The following is an 18,607-nucleotide window of genomic DNA, read 5'->3' as shown; positions in this document are numbered from 1 at the left end:
AGTTCCTTTAGAAAAACAAAATGTCCTATAAAATAGCATTCATTTAGAACTGGGATTCCATTTTTGCAATATGAACCCATCACAATATGATCTAAGCTTCTCTTTCCTATCTCCATCTCAATCCTGTCTCTCATGAACATTAGCCACCCACCAAGTCCTACAGAATTTTCTAGGCTGACAAAAGACTCTCTGTTATCAACCTAGCCTGGCTTTTCTGAGTCCTCTTCTCTACTAGGTCTCCATCTTGGCTCATGACAACTTTAGACTCTGCACACACACTTTTGTCTGCCTCTAAAGCAAGGACACCTGAATAAACACCAGATTTTTTTTTTTTCAAGATTTTTTTTCGTTATGTATGCAAGAGCTGGGGTGTAGGCTAGATGTACAGGGGGTGAGAAGATTCACCAGAGAAAGAGTGGGCAGCAGAACAGGCAGATGTACTGAAATATTCTGCTGAGGGGAGCAGCGGGTGAGACAGGAGGGGTCTGCTGTGGTAGCTTGAAAGCACTGTGTCTTTAACCCCTGCACCACCAGGGAGGCCCCCAATACATGCATGCATGATTTCTAACAGCTCGAGGTCTTAGCTCCCTAAAATTCCTCCCTGAAAATGTTCAAGGTTGCCATAAGGAGTTGCTGTTTGTTTCAGTCAACACCAAGCGATAGGGCCCTCTCTTCCAGCTCTCCAGAAAGGGTAGGAGCTGGTTAGGTACCAGTCAGCTAGCTTAGTCACAGACCATCACTCTCTTATAATTTTTCACTTTCTTCCTGCCCACTCATTCTTCCTTTAAAGCAACCAGACACCCCTGCACAAACTGATTGGATTTCATTTGTGTTTGAGTTCATAGTGGACAATTTTGCCTATCAAAGTTGTTAATACTGATTAAAATCAGTCCTTAGTATTTTATCTAATGCAAGCGATATTTACTTTTTAAAAGACCCAGTGACAAATGGAAGCACAGGTCCTGCCGATGTGAAAAATATGAGTGTTAGGAAAGGCAAGGGAATACAAAGCTTTCTCTGTCTGGACTTACCAGGATTTTTGTTTTTTATCTGCTTTTTAATATTGGTTTAAGTGAAGAAAAATTAAATTTTAACTTATTAGCATGAATCTTAACCTTCATATTTGGTTGGATGATGCCAACTTTAAATACAGACATAAAAGCATATAAAATACAGAGAAGCACTGAAATTGCAAAAGACATGTCATGGCCTGTGCATGTTCGTTCAATTCATCCTTAGGAGATGAACAGAAATGCCACAAAAGGAACCCAGCTGCTTGCATTTTACTTCTCGTTTGTTCATTTTCTGCTGAGGCTCTTTGCCTTGCTGAGTGAAATGGAACAAAAGAGAAAAGTAACTGTGGATTGTCCATTTTCTTCCTTCCTTTCAATATCATATTAATTTAATATGTGGAAGAACTGGAGGAAGGAATGGTATAATGGGGATTTCTTGGTTGTTCCCATTTTGTTCCTCATCTCTTTTCTGTGCTCTTAGCAAGTTCTGGAAAAGTGTGGCCTTTCTTGACTGTCAATATCCCTGCCCATGGCATGACATACTTACCATGCTAACTTTGTCCTTACTTTGAGTTTTCTGCACACTTATATGTCCAATGACAGCAAAAAATTTAATCAAACAAAGAGAACAGGATCACTAGGTCCCATCATCCCAGTTTCCCCAACTTCTTTCAAGGTCCCATACCTGCTTATGATTGTTTGCTGGTTTCTTCTTCCATCTAGAATACTCTCTGTTTTCTTCTCTAAGGAGCCAACTCATTCTTTGTCAAAACTAAAATGGTGACAATATCCATGGCATCCTCAGGCAGACTTGCTGTTTTTCCTTTTTTTTCCAGTAGCATTTGGAAATTTGTCCATTATGACCTTCATTGCAAGTGACATTGTGAAGATTTGTGTATTCATAAACAATAATAAGCAATAATACTCATAAACAATAATAAACAATAATAAGCATGATTTTTTTCCTCTTACCTCCATGTACTTCCTGTATGCAGTAGGTATGTTAGTGGAATAGTAGGGTCAGGTTTTAATATGACAAGAAAAACTAGTGTAAATATCAATTACCATCATCATCCCTTAGCTCCAAATAGAACACATTTTCATTTTTTATTGAGCAAACATTTTCCAGGATATATGTGCTCACTCAATAGAGCAGTACAGGGCATAAAATTCCTTTTTTGGGTACTCATTGGTGGTGCAGTGGGTTAAAGCACCACATTATGAAGCTCTCCGAAGCCACTGCAGCGTGAGTTTGATCCCCAGCCAGGGAGATGACCCATATGGTGTGGCAGACCTCTTCTGACCTGCCCGCTGCTCCCCTCAGCAGTGTACTTTGTCAATCTGCCCGTTCTGCTGCCCGCTCTGTCTCTGGTGAATCCTCTCACCCACCACACCTCTGGCCACACCCAGTTCTGTAAGTATAAGTAAATAAATCTTTAAAATAAAAAATAAAAATTCTTTCTTGTGGAGCTTATTATGTTCTGGTTCAGTGATAAATAATCTATACTAGGTAATTGCATAATCCAAAGTTGGCTAATATTAATAAAGAAAAAAAAAGTGATGAGAGGAGAGAAATGTTGCATGTGAAATGAAACAGTTGTATGAAGTTGGCCTTTCTGAAGGTGGCCTTTGTGAAGCTGTGTGCCCAAGAGGCGACAGGTGGCTGCCATCTTGAGGCAAGAGCATTCTGGTCAGTTCTGGGAAGAGGAATGCTTCTAGGTAACTTCAACACAGTGGTTTTGCTGCATAACTAATTGGCTATCTGACTATTTTGTGGTAAGGGGAAAAGAACTAGCTGGCAGATAGTTTGGTTTCACTTTCCATTGATAAAATTAGAAACTCTTTGAAAACTGAAGTGTTAGCATTTTCTAATACAGCAGTATACAATCAGATTTTACATGCTCAGATTTTTTATTTCACTAAATTTTGTTACCAAAACATACAGAAAATAGCATGGGTGAACCAATGAAACACTAGGAAGACAAGTGTTTAGGTACAGTCAGCAAAAGAAAATCAGTTTTGGGGGGTATAGTATTGCCATAATTTAATTAAATTATAACTTTGGTTATTTTTTCAAGATCTCCTTTTGAATATCCCTCTTTCATTTTTGTTTTCTTTTATGAAAAAATTACCCTCTATACATTTAGTTATGTAGCTAGGTTTTTTACAAAACTGCTTGTGGGGAAAACTCTAGCAGTGAAAATACCAAGCACCAAATGGATCCTACACAAGTAGAAACATGCTGGATATACTTGAGGACAAGCTGGAACTTCACCTGAAACTTTCAGGAGAAACAAAATTTGCGTAATCTCAGTGCACCTCCTCCAAATATTTATTTTTGCTGTGATACGTTTAACATATAACCGCACCATTCCTTGGTGCTTTTCCCTATAGGAGGTGTGAGCATCTACGTGTATGGTTGGAAAACAGCACCTTTCCATGGGAGAAACCCAGCTTTCTTCTTAGAACTCTGAAGGTAATCTAATTACCAATAGCAACATAATTGCCAGTAAGAATTCTGATGTCACTTAGTCCTTGTTCTATCTTGTATCTGGAAGTTATTAGGAACATTGTCTTTTTGTTAAGGGGAGGTTATGTCCTAAAGGAACTCTGCAGAGTCTTGTGGACCCCACCCAGTACTCCAGTAATCGGAAACTATAACTCCCAGCAGTACCAGGGATAAATCTTCGAGCACCCAAGGGTGGAGCTAGCAGGAATTCTGGAACATTGGGGGACAAATAGGTTGTGATTGCATCTCTCTCGCTCAGGAAACAGCTCTCCTGTCCCGGTGACTGTTTTTAGTCAGCCTAGCCAGTAAGGTACTCCAGTTGCTTTGTATCCCACTGTCTTTCCCTGGGTTGTTTTCTATTCCTTTCCCCTTTTGTAAATAAACCCGTTATTGACCCTTTTATGTGCACCTGCAGTATAACTGAATTTTGAGCACCTGGGTGAGGCCCACAGACAGGTGGCCCAGTCCACTCTGGGCTACCCTGTAATATCTTGAGTTCTTCATTGCATCAAGATGTGTACAGGTGATTGTCTTTGACTACTGGTCCATTTGGTGCTGGGTTATCTTGCTGATATTAATGAGCTGTGCCTTTCTTTGGTTGGGGAAATATTTTATTCACTCCCCCCCCCACACACACTTTTCCCATATTTTTATTAATCCCGTTAGAGCTTCCCTTCTAAAAGAGTATTGGACTTTGTGGATTTTAATATATTTTTTCATATTATCCTTTTTCTCCATTTAATGTACATCCTGGGAAAATTTTTTATTCTTTTACTCAGTTTTCTAGATAACTGATTGTGTCATTTTTTTCCCCACTTGTCTGTTCTAATTAATTAAAAACAAGTCACACTTGGGTCCTTGCTGGTGGTGCCACATGTTAGGGCACAGCACTGCAAGTTCACCATAGCCACTTCAGTGCAAGTTTGACTCCCCATCCCAGAGGTGACCCACATGGTGCAGCTGACCCTTCCTGACCCACCTATTGCTCCCCTCAGCAGTGTACTTTGTTGATCTGCCTGTTCTGCTCCCCACTCTGTCTCTGGTGAATCCTCTCACCTCCCCTGCAACTCTGGCCTGTACCCCAGTTCTGTATGTATAAATAAATCTTAAAGAAAAATCACATTTAAAACCATTTCTAAGATTATGTTTATTGATCATAATTTGCATAGAGTAAAATCCATTCCTTTTAGTGTACAGTCCTATGAATTTTACAAAAGCAGTCAGTAGCCAACATCATAGTTCATTTGTGAAATGTTGCCATTACTCCAAATGATGACATGTTTTTTTTTCAAAAGATAAAAAATGTATCTGCTGTTTTTACTTCTAAATCTGTTACAGGGCCCCCGAAATCTGTTAGAGGACAGCAAATCTGTTAGAGGACAGGGGAGAGGGACACCCCTGAAGCCCCAAATCTGCCTGCTCTAAGTGGGTTCTGCCATGCGCAGCTTCAAGACAAAACATAAAACTTTAATGAAAAGGGACTTTAATACAGTGAATATACAATACAGAACACAAAGAATATGACTTCCCTCGTGAGCAAAAGTCAACCCAAAAGGGATTGGCCCAAAGCAAGGCCTGAAAGCCTGCCACTAGACTGACTAGAGCACCTCTGGCCAGAACCCATGGGAAAAGGGTCAGAAATGGCCAGACAAGTCTGAGAGGAAAAGAGCAAAATCAAAATCAATATAAACACTGCCAAAGTCACCTCCCTCCAGGTCTCTCACCCACATCTGCCTTAGCCAGTCCAGGGCCAGGAAACAAACACGGTTTCTTCATCACATGCTTGCTGCTCCATGTGGCTTCCTCACGTCTCCTTCTGGCTCTCCATCCAGCTTCCTTCTCTTCTCCTTTTTTCTCTGCTCAGCTCCACTCCTTCTGGGTGGGGCAGGGAACCTGGAACTTCCCCTTTTCCTAGGGACCACCCTGTTACAATTCTACCTCTAGATATATAACTAAAGAATCCCCTAACACCAATTCAAAAGGAAGCCTGCACTCCTATGTATACAGCAGCACTATTTACAATGCTCAAAATACAGAGACTAAGTGCCTCTTAACAGACAAGTAGATCTGTTACAGGTGGTGCCCCCATAGGAGCTTGCTGGTGAGGATAGGTAGCCCCAGGGAAAATGCCCCAGGGAAAAGACTAACAAAGTAACACATTTAAAGGGTGGAGACTCTGATAAGAAATATAATGGACTGCAGAAGTAGCCCCCAGCATTTAGTGTTCAGGATTGAGCATTTGAACTTGCTATTTAGGAATCATTGTTTGGGATTTCAGTGTTTTGTGTCTTCAGCGATTCTTGGGTCAGCAATTTCTGTCCCCTCTGTGCAGATTTTCCAGAAGGCTGTTATGGGCTTCCTAAGGATAGAGAAAAGCTTCCAGAAGCCAGCCTGAAAGAGGAAAAGTTTGAAGGTTTTGCAAATAGCCAATCCACTGAAACTATACCTGTTTTTGCTGCTGTTACACCCTGGCAGAGAAGGTAAATACCTGGAACCAGATGCTGTGTTAGGGTGAGCTGTGTGAGTGCTGCCCTTTGTTGGGTTGTTTGGCTCCTGCAGCTGCTGTTTTGAGTGTTGCTTGTCTGGTGCAATGCTGGGGCATCTCAGCAGCTCTGGGGGAACATCTCCTGTTGTGTCTTCTGTTGTCTTTGTGACTTGGAACCCTGCCGATAGTCTGGGTGCCACGTGCTCCAGGTCCTCAGTGGCAGGAAGATGCCATCTTGTGAGTGTTTGTGTTTAGGACTTTAAAAATACTGGATACTGCTTCAGATGAGGTAAATGGCCACTTGTGGGCACAATGACTCTTTGTTTTCCCTGGTTTGTTAAATAAATTACATTATTGTTGTCTTTTTGAACCTGAGTGATCTTGCAGTTCTGCACACTGGTGAAGAATTTAGACAGTGATGGAGAAACTATTTAGGCAGTGTCCTTGGCCAGTTTTAGTGCCCCCTGATACCTTGTATCAGTTCAAGAAAATGTGAAATGAAATATTACTCAGAGTTTAAAAAAAATGATATACTACTTGTGGCAATATTGATGGAACTGGAAGGGATTATGCTACATAAAGTAAGTCTTTGCATGTTGTCATGTATGGAACATAGAGACACCAAACAGTGGATCAGGTAAAGAAAAACTTAAAAATGAACCCTTGAAAGCTGACTACAGAACTGAGGCATACAGAGAGGAAAGGGGAGGGGTGAGAACAAAGTGAAGAGGTGCTTTGCAGCCATCCCAGGTTCACAATTGGTTCAGGCAGCTTAAAAGAGAAACTTGGAGCCGTTGTTACTATCCCCACAGGAAATAAGCTAGTGGAGATGTTAGGGTAAAGGGTGTCCTGAAGGAACTCTGCAGAGTTTTGTGGTCTCCACCCCCTACTCCAGTAAACTACAACTCCCAGCAATACCATGGAGAGAACGGCAAGGACCCAAGGGCGGAGCTAAGCAGGCATTCTGGGACTTTTGGGAATATGTAAGGGAGACATGTTAGATGCTCTCTTTCTCTCTTGACTGTGTAGCTGGTGGCTGGTCGCTTGGCTTTTGATGAGCTTTCAGTGTGTTATTGAGTTGCAAGTCAACGAAGCTGGTAGGATACTCTAGTTAACTTGTATCTCCCTCTCTCATTTTCTCTTTTCCTGGGTTGTAACTTTTCCTTTCCCCTTTGTAGATAAACCCATTATTGACCCTTTTTGTGTGTGCCTGCAGTACAATTGAATTTTAATTGTGAGGATGAGGACCCACAGACAGGTAACCCAGTTCACATTGGGTTGCCCTGTAACAGAGAGACAGCAACATGCACTTTCTGCAAATCAATATACCCTTTTCGTTCTGGGCTTCCTCCTGCAGCTGTTGCTCATCCTCTCATAGCCCACTTGTCCTCTCATAGCCATTCTGCTGTACCCATCCCTTGTCTCTGTATGATGTTAGCCTTATAGCCTCAGCCTCCAGGCTCAGATGCGCCCACTTAAGCATGCCCATGCCATGCTCCAGGTATCCACCATCAAGCATGTGTGCCCCAAACCCACACTCCAGGAACCTTCTGTATTCAAGGCTACAGGTGATAGCCACAGAGACCAGAAGCATAAAAACCTGAGCAATTAACTTACTGTACAGGAGGGAGTACACCAGATTGTGGTGCTGGACTGCAGGTACAATGTAAACTAATATTAGCTCAAGCACACAAAACAAAGACAAATAGTAGATACATTTAAAAAAATATTGTCTCTGCTCTTTTTTTCCCCAGAAGATGCCTCTTTTCATGCATTATTTCCTCAAATCTAGTTGATAACCTTTTGGTTAATATTTTTCTAAATTAATTTCTGCCTCCTGAATCATTTTAGACTTTTTAGGATCAGTTGTCCCATTTGACCATTCCCTTCCACTCTTCCCATGAAGGTTGCTGTGTGGATTTCTCTGCAATTTGTATGTCCATTTTACCAATGGGTTCTCTCTTAAGGGAGAGAGTTAACTTTAGGCAGGTCTGTATGGTGTATGGACGGCAGGTGTGCAAACTGAGTCAAACAGACTCCATCATGTCTCTAAGCAGCCTGCTGGGTCTCCTGGGTGAAAATTAAATAGGCTGATTTAATAATTCAGTAACTGCAAGGAAAAAGGAGCCATCTCCTGACTATTTCAGTAGAGCCCACTTTACAATCTTCTGTCAACCTTTCTACCCACTAATTAGGGACTGACAGAGGCATTTAAGAACCAATTCAAAAGCTCACCCAAGTGTTCTAACCTTAGATCACTTCCCTTTTTAAATCTCCTTTCCACTTTGACCCTGGTGGAACACACATTGAGGATGCCCCTCCATGTACACCCAAATCATGATTCCTATTCTTGAGTAAATGCTTTCTTGATTATATTTCACCTGATTATTTCTCTGAGGTTAACACTGGCTTCAGTTTAGGAGCACAAGATGTCATAGTAAAGCCATCTTTACTTGGTTTTGTATTATTTCTACCCCAAGTAAAATCTCCTTTTTTATTTGTTCTTTTTTCACTTTAAAAAATATATATTTATTTATACACGAACTGGGGTATAGGCACAAGGTGTGGCGGGGAGTGGGGTGGTAAAAGATTCACCAGAGACAGTGAAGAGCGAACAGACAGATTGACTGAAATACACTGCATAGGGGAGCCTCGTGCAAAACAGGAGAGGTTTGCTGAGCCACGTGGCTCAGCTCCCTGGTTGGGGATTGAACTCATGTTGCAGTGGCTGTGGATAGCTTCCTAGTGCTGTGCTTTAACGCCTTGCACCATCAGGAAGTCCCCTCTTTATGCTTTTTATAATGGTTCAGAGGTTCTTGATGTACATCTCCTTGTGTATTAGACATCTAGATCCCAGTAGAAATCTTCCTGAGGCAACTGGTTCACTGTCTTCACAGGCTATGTTTCTGATTTAAAGCTCTGGTTTGGTCAGTTGCTGACTGCTTCTGCAGTCTGTGTGAGCATGTGAGCTTGTGTGTGATACCAGTCCATCTGCTCTGCAGGATGAAATTCATCATCATGGCCTCAAGGAATTCTTCACAATTACCCTTCCACTGGGGGCCATTTCTTCTTTTACAGTGCTATTATAGATTTCTTGTGTCCCGCCAACATTTCCTCCCCACCACCTTTTCTTTCCCTATGCCTTCCTTTATCCTCCTTTCTTTTTCTTGAATTTCCCATTGTTTTACATTCAGTCCACTATCTTAATGCACCTTTTTCTTATTTACTGTATGTTCAGTTTTTATACTCATTAGTGTCGTATCATTCTAGAGAGTGTATTCTTGAGTCCCAGGGAAAGTTAGAGTCAATTAGGCAGCTTCAGGGACAGTGCAGGGAAGGACTTAGGGAGAATTAAAGAGGCTTTTGAGATAACGAAATAAATTCTAAGAAATGCTAACAAAAACCATACTCCAGAGATGAGGTCATAAAGTCCAGGGTGACTAAACAAAAACAGCAAAACTTCAGAGAAAAGACCTTGGACAGGGGAGGTAAATTTTAAGATAATAACTGGAACTAGGAGAAAGAGCCAATCTCAAAATAGGAAGATAGGATTTTTAGTGTAGAGAAGAAAGGTTAAATACTCCTAGACACAGGCTCACAAGGGCTAGCTTGTCCCTCCTGTGTACAGTGTACCTGGGAGTTCTTATTTTCTTCCTTTAAATAAATTTTACTTTCTTAAGTTTGTTTCTCTCTGCTTACTTATCTAATATGTTTGCAGCTCCTTTTTATGGCTTTGTAGGACAAGACCCAGTGGTGGTTCAAGGGCTAAATTAACAGTGCACACCAGCATCACTCTGACAGCCTGAACTGACATATTGTTAGGGTGAAAGGATGTCCTGAGCGAACTCTGCAGATATAGGTTTTGTGGACCCCACCCCCTACTCCAGTCACTAAAACTACAACTCCCCGCAATACCAAAGGGAGAGTTGTGAGGACCCAAGGGCAGTGCTAAGCAACCATTTTGGGACTTTTGGAGATATATATAGAGGAGCCATGTTGGGCTCTCTCCCCCTTGGCCTTATGGCTGATGGCTGGTGGCTTGGCTCTTGATGAGCTTTCAGTGTGCTGTGACTTGGAGTTTCAAGTGTGCTATGGGTTCAGTGTGCTGTGAATTGGGGTTACAAGTCAGCAGAACTGTTAGGATGCTCTAGTTATCTTGTATCTCTCTCTCTTTTCCTGGGTTGTTCCTTTTTCTCTCCCTGTGTAAATAAACCCATTATTGACCCTTTTTGTGTGTGCCTGCAGTATAAATGAATCTTAGGTACATGGGTGAGGACCCACAGACAGGCAACCAGTTCACACTGGGTTGCCCTGTAACTATATCAGTCTTTTCAAAGAATATTAGTGTAATCTTGGGGAAGTTACTTTGCATTTCTTCACTCTGGTTTCCTTACCAGCAGAAGGAGTTAAATAGTACCCACCTCTATGAGACTGTTCCATGGATTAAAGTTTAGTATGTGTAAATCACCTGGGATATTGCCCAAACATGTTATCATTGGTTTATATAGTATATTCTTAAAATCCTTCTCTTTAATATTAAAGAGAATTCTTCTCTTTAATATTATGATTTTTTAAACTTTTGATTTCATAGTTTACATTAGTTAATCTTATTTATGTATTTATTCCAATGTTAAGAAACATTATTTCTATGTAGTTACATAATGTATTAGTTGCATAATGTATTGTCAAAAACTAGAAGCAACTTAAATGTTTAACAATTGTAGAATGAATAAATAAGCCACAGAATATATTATTGTAATTCAAAGATAAGTATAGAAAAACTAGATTCAGGAAAAGTTTGCTATGCAGAAAATGGCAATGAAAATAGAATATCTGATAATATTTATAAGTTGATTTTACATACCACATTTGAGTGTTTAAAGATTAAAATCAGAAAAGATGTTTTTTATCCTTTTTATTAATCTTGGACAATTGTTCTTTTAAAGGAGATGATATAGGAAGGAAAAATTGCAATTCTTTTAAATACCAGGTCAATATTAAGAAGCCTTTCAGCTTTAGTTGTCAGAGACAATGCTTGCTCTCAAATGGCCTGTCTAGAAGCAAAGTCTCAAATAACATACTTACCACTGGGAATTAACCTCATCTAAGAAAATAATTCTGAGTCTTTTTTCTTAAATGAAATAGCTCTTTGTTGTCTCAACCTTTGAAGGTAGCCCAACCCACCTTTATAGCAATAACATAGCTACAGTTTCTAATAAGTGATTCCTAGAGAAGAACAAAGCATTGTTAAAGCTTAGTTTATTTATGTTTTAGGATGGGTGAGATATTTTAGAGAGTGTTGCTTTATTTCTTGTATGATTTAGGACCAGAAAATACAGAAGGTATTATTTAAAATGTAGGCAAAGCAAAGAATGTTAGGGTGTGACCAACATGTATTTTTTTTTTTAAATGCACTGCTTTGATTTTACTTTTGGAAACTTTATAATTTTAACATCTAAAGATCACCTGTGTGAATTTTTTTTTAAGATTTATTTATTTATGTATACAAAACTTGGGTACAAGCCAGAGGTAGAGGGGTGGTGAGAGGATTCACCAGAGACAGACTCGGGAGCAGAACAGGTAGATCAACGAAGTACACTGCTGAGGGGAGCAGGGGGCCAGCAAACCCACTGAGAGCCACCAGGGAGGGCCAAGTCTGAAAATATTTTAAAAGTATAATTTTATCTAATCCTAATGTTGAACAGATTTATTGTAAATTGCTCTTATAACTTGTGAACTAACTTATCAATCATGAAAATAGTGTTAAGCTTATTATTCATTAACTTATGAATACAAGAGCTGGGGTACAGGCCAGAGGTGCAGGGGATGAAAGGATTCACCAGAGACAGAGGAGGGAGCAGAACAGGCAGATTGCCAAAGTACATTGCTGAGGGGAGCGGCGGATGAGACAAGAGACTTCTGCTGTGCCATGTGGGTCACCATTTTAGGGTTATAAAAAAGGGAATAAGATGTTTATATTTAATATTTTTCTTTTAGCAGATCAATTTATACAGTACAATAGACACTTATTTGAAGCTTTGAAGCTTTATTTTTGGAAAAATATCCTACATTCCTTAAAAATACCCTTCTGCTCCCTCTTTTGCCTCTGGTGAATCCTCTTACACACCCTCCCCACACTTCTGGCCTGTGCCCTGGGTTCTTGTATGCATAAAGCATAAATACATAAATCTTTAACAACAAAATATCCTCCTTATATTTTGTTTCAGTTTAACAAATTATAAGGAAAACGTGAACTGAGACAGCTGAGAAATATGAAAGAGTCTCTTTATTGAAAACTAGTTTAAATTAAATAATGGTATGAAGGAACGTCTGACAGACACTGAGAACTTGTTTACATGTTGATTGCAGTTTAATAATTTGCTGATTGCATTATAATCACAGCAATATTGCACTTTAATCACATGCATACATTTCGTTAACTAAATTAATGCCTTTAAATCACAAAGTGATTTTTTCTAATATATAACTACTTTTTCTGTCCCTGCTTCAATAAGGATCATAATCAGCAAGCATGGTTTTTGAATCAATTCTTTTTGGTAAACTCCCTAGCCAGATTCTGCTTCTTGCCTACCAAAGACATTATCTTTTTACACAAATATAAATTGATGAATAATGCTTCATAGAATAATTTATGATAACTTGGAAGGAAGTCTCTTCTAGCATAACCCACAATATTCCTTGGGAGACTAAAAACCACAATTACTGAAGCAGAGAATTGCTCTGCTAATCCTAAACTGGGTGCTTGACCTTCCTGGCACCTGGCTTCAATAGGCCAGCAGCTGGGTTGAGGCTTTGCAGAATGATACACAAAATATTTCACTAGAACTTGCACTGTTGAAAATGTGCCCCTCCCCCATTAGTCAAGTATTTACCATATGGATTTTGAGGTGATATTAATGATTAAGGCTGCTGGACTCAAAACTTGAGGGTAAACCAAGCGTAATCCTAAGAATTCATGAATACAGATTTCCAGAAAGATGAAGAAAATTATGTCAGATCATGCAATTTCTTAGAGGAACAGTAGGATTCAATCTAAGATCTTCCTCTATATCTCATAAAATATTACATACTAGCAAAATACATATATATAGAAATTTATATCCATCGAGTCAGCTCACTTTTAACAACCCTTTGGCATAGTTGACAGCACTAAATGAATTAGTAAAATAAAACTTTATAGGATCAAAGCAGGGTAAGAGCTTTTTCTTTAAAGTTTAAATGATCTAGTATCAAGATCACTGATTTACATTTTTAACTAGGACCTCTATTTAAATCTCAGTAGTGAGCTTCATCTGTGACAAGATTTCAATGATTATGGTTTCTGGAAGACAGATTAGAAATCTACATTTTCCCTAGGCCCTTCCCTGGTCTGGAATAGAGCTGATGGGAACTCTGTGACTGCTTGGTTACCTCAAGGTCAGTGAGACTCTCAGAACTGTTCTCCCTCAGAGACTTAGGGGGGGAAACTAAATGAGATAACCATGTTCAATGTGTTTCTCTGAATTCACCTGATCCCCAAGTCCTTTAGAATTTTTAGCAGGATAGATTTCCTCCTGATTTATTTTGTACTTTGCATAATAACATCTATATAAAAATCTGGAAAGACCTCATTTAGAAAAATATAAATTTAACAAAATGTAACAAAAAAGAAATTATAATTATTTAAATTTTGTATTTTGATTAACACTTAAGCATATATTGGTGAGTTAGATAATTAAAAATTTTATGACTGCAGCCTTGGTTTAATTATTATTCTCTTGGCTTAGAAGATACGGTTGCTATGAAATAAAAATCCTAAATTGATATGTTAGCCATTTCAAAGAAAAGGACACTCTATTTGGCCCCAAACCATATTGTAAAGACACTAAAAGGAAAATTATTCAGAAGTGGCAAATTGGGTGAGAAATTTTATACACTAATGACTCAGCTCTACTAATGGGCTATTTTAACACAGTAATAAATTGTAATAACATTGACTGTTGAGGCATTTGAAGATGATTCGAATGGAAACAAGGAGAGAAGAATATCCTGGGAAGCTCGGAGACTGGAAAGACATCTGAGGGGCTCAAGTAGCTGGGAGAATGTTTGTGTAAAATGTCCCACAATGTAGTTGGCAGATGTGGGAAAAAATCTAGTATCAAGTTTCCACACAGCCCCAGGGAATGTCTCTGCTTTTGTGCAGTCAAATAGTAGACCTTTCACCTGGGACACTTTTGAGAATGAAAAGGAGGTCCTAAATTAAAAAAAAAAAAATAATAATAATTTATTGACCGTTGTTTTGCAACCATCCAGGCCAGGTAGATTCATTGTCAGTTCCTGAAGATAAAAAGAAAATTTTGGAGCCTTTAGTAGATTTTTACAGGCTTTTCATGCTGACATAGCTTTCTCTTTCAGCATCTCTCTTGTGTTCTCCTCTCCAATCTTAGAGTAATGCTGCCCTTTTATCCCCTTTTTCTAAAAAAAGATTCATTTTGTTTATTTATGCATACAGAGCTGGGGTGTAGACCAAAGGTGCAAGGGGGTGAGAGGATTCACCAGAGACAGAGTGAGGAGCAGAACAGGCAGATTGCCTGAAATACACTGCTGAGGGAACAACCCGAGAGGCAGGAGAGGTCTGCTGCACCATGTGTGTCTCCTGCTTGGTCGTGGATTGAACTCCTGCAGCAGTGGCTGCCAAAAACCTCATAGTGCTGAGACTTGTGCCATAAGGGAGGCCCATGTCCTGCTTTTACCTATGCGTGTGCTCTGTGCTCTTTGGGCCCAGGTGTCCACAATTAAAGGTGGTCTAGTTCATGCTCATGCTTCTTGGCCTGGATACCCACACTAGCAATGGAAGGGCAGAAAAAAATCTAACTTACTTCATTTACCCTACACCAGTGCATTGATTTTATTATAGTGATAGACCCAAAAATAATTTCGTTCAAAAATGACTTTCAAATACAAGTTCTAACAAATTAGGATAGTATATGTTTATATTATATAAAAATGAAACTGCTTTATATTTTCTGAACGTTAAAATTACATAAGCAATGCCATTATTGGCATACATTCAAAATTGTAATCAAAATGTAAGCATACTTTTAAAAAGTACAATCTTATTGTTTAAAATTTTAAGAAATAAAATTAACTGAAGTCATATTCTTGAATGCATTTGGAATTTATAATATTGAAATTATAGGTACTTTTCCCTGACTTATCTATGAATCATAATAGTTTGAATTGAGAACATTCTCTTCAGATGTTGAAACAGTAATCAGAGTAAATTCTGGCAAATACAAGATACTTTTTGGTGATGACAATACAAAACGTTTTGGGTGGAGCATAGAGTGTAGTTAAAATGGTGATTTTATGAAGAAAACCACAGAGCAGAGAAGCACTTGGACTTGGTGTAGATACAATTCACACAATCCACACCAGATGCAGCGTTGTTCCTACCCAGATTCTGCAGCTGTCAAAATGTGCAAGTATTTGTAGACATGAATGTTTTTGAGTATGAAATTTTGACCTGGAAGTCCTTCCATGTGTCATTAAAAAGGAGATGTAAGTAATATTTCTTCTGTAAAGGGTCAAGGAAAGGACACAGTTTATTGCAGAGCTGCTCACATGGCAGCTACAGACACACACGTGTCTCACATAGAGCTGGGAATCTACGAATTTATTTCAACTTATTTAATGCATCTATTCATTTTACTTCATTTTTGAAAGATTTATTTATTTGTGCTTATTAAGAACTGGGGTACAGGCCAGAGGTGTTTGTGGGGGGTGGTGGTGGTGAGAGGATTCACCAGAGACAGAGTGGGGGGCAGAACAGGCAGATCACGAAGCACACTACTGAGGGGAACAACCCGAGAGGCAGGAGGGGTCTGCTGTGCCATGTGGGTCAGCTCCCTGGTAGGGGATCGAACTCATGCTGCAGCGGCTGTGGAGAGCTTCATTATGTTGTGCTTTTATCCATTGCATCACCAGGGCGAGCCCACTACTTGTTTAAAAGGTTAAAAGATCCAGGAAAAGTTTAAAATGTTAGAAGACCTAGGAAAAGTGCCAAACTGGATGATTCCATAAGAACACTAAGCATAATTTAAGACTCTTGTGGGCACATTATAATAGATGGCCATCAAACATGTACTATAGGCTAGGGCTCTCCAATAGAAATATAGCATGGACCAGATAGGTGAGTTTAATTTTTTTCAGTATTACATTATAAAGCAAAGCAACAGAAACTGATGAAAATAATATTGTCTACTTTTAACCAATATCCTTTAAATAGTATCATTTTGAAAGGAATTCATCTTAAAATTGTTAGTGAGATACTTCACATTATTTTTGTGTGTGTGCTGTTTTTAAAATCTGTGGATCCACAGTTACAGATTCTTTCTATTTGTACTGGCCATTTTTCAGAGCTAAATAACATCTTGTGGCTAGTTAGTGGTCAAGGAGAGGGGAAGGAGAGGGGCACCCCAAAACCCCAAACCTGTCCATTCTAAACAGGTTCTGCTGTATGCTGCATCAAGACAAAAAAAAAATACTCTAGTGCTTAATAATTTTAATGGTAAGGAACTTTAATACAATTAGTGTACAATATGGAAAGGGGGGAAGGATATAGCTTCCAAATCAAAGTTATCCATCCCTTCATGGGCAAAAGTCTAGCCATACAGAATTGGATCAAAGCCAGGCCCAAAATCCTGTCCCAAGTCTAAAGCACCTTCCTGTGGGTACCATAGAACAGGGTTAGAAACAGCCAGGAAAAGAGCAAAATCAAAATCAAAAGAAAAGCTGTCATTGTTAATCTCCCCACAGGTCTCTCACCCACATATATTAGAATGAGACCAGGGCCTAGAAGCAAGAGCTCCTTCTTCACTTGTCTCTCTGTTCCAGAGACTCCCTCAGGCCTCCTTCTCACTCTCCATCCTGCTTCCTTCTTCCTACCCAGCCAGCACCAACCCCCCCCCCCCCCACACAACTCCCCCAGCTCCCAGCAGCTCCTATCCAGCTTCTATTCCCTGGTCAGCTCACCCTCCCTTAAGGGGTGAGGCAGGGAACCTGGAGCCTTGCCTTTGCCTGGAGACCAACCTGTTACAATCACATTATTGAACAGTTAATCTGTATATGAATATAATCATGGTTATAAATGGGCATTCATATCCCCAAATTCATACAGCTATTTATTGGCAGAAAGGATTTTGAACCCAGGTCTGAAGATCCCAATACTTGTGCACTCTTGTCTCCAAGAGCAGCTTTACCTCTTAATCTCTAGAGTCCCCTGATCAGTGCACCCCAGGTATTGCCTAAGCACACTGTGGTAGATATCACTTTCTTTCTTTTATTTTTCTCTCCACTCATCAATTACCTTCCTATGACTGGGATCCAGGAGATCACTGACCCAGTCACTGAGAATGAGGGAAGGAGACAGCTAAGGGGACCTTCAAACTGCTCACAGGGCAGACAGGTGGGATGGGTGTACCTACATACCTGAGTGCAGAAGGAGGTTCTTAGAATGTGTGTGATGGTGCCCTCTTTGTGGCATAGGTAATAGACTGCTCGTTAGTGGGTTTAGGATCATGTTTTCAGTTTTAGGAATTGGAATTTTATGGGTTTATTCAGGGACATTCAGATCTAGGAATTCCATTAAAATTCAAAGAGACCATCTGAACATCACCAAAATAGAAGCCTGTTATTTTAGGATGAGAGATATGCTGGCAGACTGTCATTTACATGTGGTGCTATTTCCTTTTGAGGAACACTAGAGGACAATTGTCCAGGACACAGACGTTATGGTGGGTATAGGATATAAACAGAAGGTTTGTATATACTGATGGAGAAAGTCCTCCAAGATAGGCTGAGCTGTGTCTCCTCCAAGTACTTACGCTCAGATCGCAAACTTACACACACATTGAGGTAAAATAACGCCATTAAGTGGGCTTTAAACCAGTCTGACCAGCCACATGAAGTAATGCCCAATAGACAATTTGGACACCGATATACATGGAGGGGAGGCCACGTGAAGACACAGGTGAGAAGGCTCAGGACAACCAACCCTGCCTGATTTCTAGGTATTCCTAGAAATCAGAGATCCAGCCTTTAGGACTGTGAGAAAATCAATCTCTCTTGTATGAGCCCCCTGGTGTGTTCCACTTAGTCACCACAGCGCCAGCTGAGAGACACACAAATGAATTGCTAATATCTACTTCTGGATTTTGCTCTAGATTTAGGATCCTTAAGCACACGTACCCTCCATCCGACACTGATCGGACTTACTGACACATTTTTACCATTTGGATTTTAATTTTCTACTCTTGTTTCCCTTTCCAATTTTTATTTAAAAATTTCTTTTGGATTACTTATTGTTAGAGGTATAATTTGTTTACACTACTGCATAATTCACAGGAACAGGGCCTCACCTCAGATGCAGGTCATCGTATCCCACCCACCCGATGGCACTCCCCACCACTTTATTCCCACCCTGTTCTCTCCCTTTGTACTCTCAATTCTGCAGTCATTTTTAGACTTTGATTTAATTTTGTTTACTCCTTTTTTCCCCCTATACTCTGTCCATTCTAAACAGGTTCTGCTGTATGCTGC

This window comes from Condylura cristata, unplaced genomic scaffold (assembly GCF_000260355.1).
Source record: "Condylura cristata isolate star-nosed mole 26May11 unplaced genomic scaffold, ConCri1.0 scaffold00009, whole genome shotgun sequence".
Classification (NCBI taxonomy): domain Eukaryota; kingdom Metazoa; phylum Chordata; class Mammalia; order Eulipotyphla; family Talpidae; genus Condylura; species Condylura cristata.
This window is presented reverse-complemented; position numbering follows the sequence as displayed.